This window comes from Cydia amplana, chromosome 5 (genome assembly GCF_948474715.1).
Source record: "Cydia amplana chromosome 5, ilCydAmpl1.1, whole genome shotgun sequence".
Lineage (NCBI taxonomy): Eukaryota > Metazoa > Arthropoda > Insecta > Lepidoptera > Tortricidae > Cydia > Cydia amplana.
Genome location: NC_086073.1, coordinates 10,042,254 through 10,047,338, shown reverse-complemented (window position 1 = coordinate 10,047,338; position 5,085 = coordinate 10,042,254).

The window sequence follows — 5,085 nt, the reverse complement described above, 5'->3', positions numbered from 1 at the left end:
AAATAAGTAGAACTTTATCCAAACTAATTAGGGACTGGAAACTAGTTCGGGTAATTGAGATGTGGATTTTTTGGTATGGCATCATAAAAAAAAAACACTGTTCTACATAAAAACAGGAGGTTTAGCCAAGGTTAAGATCATTAATGGAAAATGCCAATAAAAATTTGAATAAAATAAAGTACGGAAATAGTCATGAGACTTTTCATAGCATCTGTCATCCTGATTCCTGATACATTTTTACATTGTTATCTTGGCTAGGACCCCAGTACAGTATATTAAAATGTGACACACAAATTAACATTAAAATATAAACACCTGAAAAAAGTTTGGATAATTGAGGGAAACTTAGTTTATTACTTTAGATCAAATTGTATTGTGACATTGAAATATTGCAGTGCACCATCCATTTACTCGTAAGAAAAAACTGAATAAAACGCTTTCTACAACCAACAGTATATTTTATTAATAAACATTTATACCTTGAGATTAAACAAAAATATACATATAATATTGCTTACACATAATACTGCTATTAGATTCATATATGTCATGAAAGTATTGCTGTTCACAATTGCTGTCATGGACTTGTGCAATGCCATTGTTAAAACTGCAATATGGTTGACAACACTAAACAAATACACAAGGCTGTACATAAATTGAGATTACATTGCACATTAAAAACAAACATTGTAACATGGCAGTTGACAACCCTGACTTGAAGAAGTGGCATGTGCATAGGTGATGTTGCATGTGAAAGGCTGATGGTTTTAGGGTGTAAGAAAAACAAGTGGAATACATGTGTTCATCTACTACATCATGTTCTGTATGAAACTGCATACTTACATAGGTCTTAATTACACTTTTAATGTTTACTTAATTGAGAAAAAAAGGTGTTTGTCAAACCAACCTATTTTTTTGTTCATTAATTTTTCGTTCAGTAACTCCATAAGTTTAATTTAGTTCATTACAATGGCAACTGTACTTAGAAATTGAAATTTAGAAATATATAAACAGTATGTGTTTTTATTTAAACTCATCACACCTAATTATGCATTTAATTTCCATGATTTTCACTATGCACCACCACAAAAATATTTACAACTTACAATTTCAACTGTAGAAATGTAGACATAAAAGATACATGGTCTTAATATAAATATGTATTAGTACAGCCAAACAATACTCACTGAGCGATATTTGTATGTACATTATTATGGTACAGGTTACATAAAAAATATATTTGAGCAAGTAAATTATTATGCATCTTATAGTTTGAGAATAATTTTGTCACACAGAGATACAACTCTTGTTTCCATTATTCAACAAGTCTTGTCCACTTCATTAATGTGATTGCATTAAAATACTTCCAAGAAAATGTCTTTATATTCATACAAGAAAATACTTTGTAGATTGATTATATTGCAAATTACCCATGTGATCATGATAATTATGGTGAACACTCGTAGTAAATTCCCATATTAATTTACAAAACTGATACATTTTGAAAGAGTATTCAGGAAATCATGACCTTATAATAATATCGTAGGAAATATAGAACCTGTTTTGTGCAGAAGTTTTAAAGTCAAGGTAATAAAAAAGATTTATATTGATTTCATTGACTACTCACAAAAATGAGAAATAGTTTAATATTATTTTAAATAACTCAAAAAAATAATAAAAATCTGTTGGGTGCATCACACACGTATTAGGTACCTACGTAACAGCTACGTAAGAATTAGTATTTCAGCATAAATTAATCAAGCCTTCAAGAACTGAAAGCCACAAGATCAGAGTAATTAATGGAACTTATTGTTTTGTAAAATAAATGCAATGAGGAATGTTAACGCTTGTTACTAGATTTAATTGAAATAATGAGCACTCTTTCCATGTATAAAATCCTTAAAGCTCCTGATCTTAAAAGATACATATGTATTTAAAAAATATAAGAAAACGTATGTACACATAATTTAAATGGAATGTAATTTGGACTTTTACCCCTGACCAGGATAAATTATTAAAAACTTAATAAAATAGCTATAACAGTATCAGTACTCTCTTAGATAATAAACAATTTATTAAATCTTAAAATTATATCTTTACTTGACATATTTTACCTACTCATCATTATATTGATCAATTCATTTATACAATACTGATTGTTACAAATGAGCAATACGGACAATGGGAGATTCTAAACCTCGGTGAATAAATATTAATTTAGGCAACATTCTTCAATACCAATTATCCTGTCACTTCATAACAATCCAACACATTTTTTATTGAGCAGCCACAATCTATGGTTGGCACTATATAAATAAGTATATAGGTATTACAAATTTATTACTTGAAAACAACAAAAAAAATCTGTTTTAGTACTTTTAGTATTACCTAATACAGTTTAGTGCCCAGTGAACCAACCGTTTAAGCACAAACGATCTGTTGGAACTTATAAAACAAACAGGTTGTAAACCTTATGCCATGAGCTGGCGACTATTTGGTTTTGTCTGTGGGTTTCTATTTTGTCAGTGTACTTGAACAAATGAATATATATTGTTTTACTGTCTGCACAAATAATGTTTTACTCTATTCAATCCTGGTAGAATTCCACTCCAAACCCAATAGGTTATGGGCCCAGGATACGCGAATAATTAGTACGTAAATAGTTTTCGGCAAAAAGTACAAAATTAATTCGAAAATGTCGAATGAGAATTTGCCGACGACGACCTCGTCTTCCGGGTCGAGTTCCGGGATCGCAGTCAATTTTGAAAAGCTCAGTGGCATAGCCAACTATGGAAACTGGAAGTTTTCGATTCGTATGTACTTGATTCACGAGAATCTATGGGATTGCACAGAGGAAGCGTCACCCGGCGTTCCCAAGATCAGCGATGAGCGTAAACAACAGAGAACGCTTGCAAAAATATGCCTGATGGTGCAACCGTCATCGTTTTCACATGTAAGTACGTAACGCAAAGACTGGATACGAGGCTTGGAACAATTTGAAAAAGGCCTACGAAGATAAAGGGCTATGTAGAAAACTAGGCCTGCTACGTACTTTATTTGGATTGAAACTAGAACAATGTAAAGATATGGAGGCGTATCTCTTGAAGATCATGGATATAGATCAACAACTACGAGACATAAATTCTCCATTAGATGATGATTTCCTGTCAGTAATTATGTTAAGTGGTCTACCACCGGACTATGATTTAACCTATTGAAGAATTTAAAAAGTAACTAAATATAGGCTAACTAAGGAGTGTAATAACTAATAAGTTAATAACTCATTAGTTTAAACATTTTGGTACTGTAACAGGGCCCACCGGGTATAACTACCAAAACTCCGAAAATATTTGAATTTTAAACAAATCATAAGTCTGAAAAGTTTCAAACGAGCTGCTAGTAAAATAGTGCTTCCCTAATACGGCAGTTACATTAGGGCTGGCAGGCGGCGATCACATTAGGTGCATGCAGTAGTGTAATTGCCGTATCAACATTTATAAGCTACCATTGCTACCCAGACTCTCAACCCGCATTCCACACGCGCGCGATTTTGATTCCTTTGGCTCTTTACTCATTACTCAAATAAAAAAAACTTCTTTATTTAGGTAGGTAAAATAGAATTCTATGCCACCGATAAATATTAAACAAATGTCGTATGTTTAATTAAAGAGCTTTTCTATCAAATTAAATATACAGAAAAATAAAATAACAACACCGCGTCCAAACAAAATACAAACGTCTAAACAACTTACACGTATCAACATGGCCGAGTATGGCGAGGATCGAACAACACTTCGTCTTCTGATAGCAGATTAACCCGCCAACGTTAGGGTCTCACCACACTTATCGACAAGGAATCACGCATTAAGCTGTACAAAAATACCTGTCATAAGAGCTGTAAAACGTCATTTTTCTTATTTCCTTTGAAGAAGTGAATTGGTACAGTTATATTCGTCTACAAAGGGCATTTAGTAGGCAACGGACAGGTTTCATGCTAAATTCCTGATCAGTGAATGAGCCGATTCCATGTCCATAGGTGGTGAGATTCTTATCTCTAGGGAACAAGTGATAAACATTACATGTTAGTTTTATCACCTATATTCTACCTGCGTATCTATTACAACATAATTAATATCACGTATTTTTGTAAATAAATAACAAATTTAAATTACACATATAAATTGCGAATTTTCCATTACGAGGAAACCGATTTCTTAACGCTTAATATTACAGAATAGTGTTTAGCTCCTACTTATACTTACCAGATACAAACCGCGCCTTAATAATATTCTGTATCGATTTTAAGATAAATGGTATTTAATTTATATTCAACATTCAGGAACTTCGACGAAGCGACGCATCGAAGACACCGAGTCGGAGCTCCCATACATCGATCTCATCACGCGACAGCGGGTGTTCATTTATTGTCCACCCGTCTCCTTTGTATTAATAATTACCAATTTAAGGTCCATTCGATCGTATCGACTCGTGCACTCCCGGAGGGTCCTCTCGGGTAGATACAGAGGACCGCCGCTATGAAAACGCACGGACGGTTCAGAGCTAAGCGCCGCCGCTAGGCGTACCGTACGACCGCTACGACTATAGCTATACGTATCACATCATTAATTTAGGTCACACCGTCCCAAATCATAGTGTCGTCAGAGAGACTCGAGCAGAGAACCTTTCGTCCGTACCATAGAGAAAAAAATACATAGAGTGCTCACTCCATACATCAGTTTTAGTACCAAAAAGACTATTAGCATCTAGCATCGAGTAGCGGAACTATCAGTACTACTACTTGACAATAGATGTAGCACCTACCGGAAAGTCTTTATGCTGTTGAGATAAGACCTTCCGGTCGGTGCTACATCTATTGTCAAGTAGCAGTACTGATAGTTCCGCTACTCGATGCTAGATGTAGAGACTGAAATTAATATTCTGAACTGATGTATGGAGTGAGCACTCTTGTCTTTATTTCTCTATGATCCGTACTCTGAAATTCTATTCCCCTTTAAATTAAATAGCGATACCTCCGCACGGGCAGGATCCAGCCCGGCTCCGTGGACGAGTTCGGCCCGGACGGCT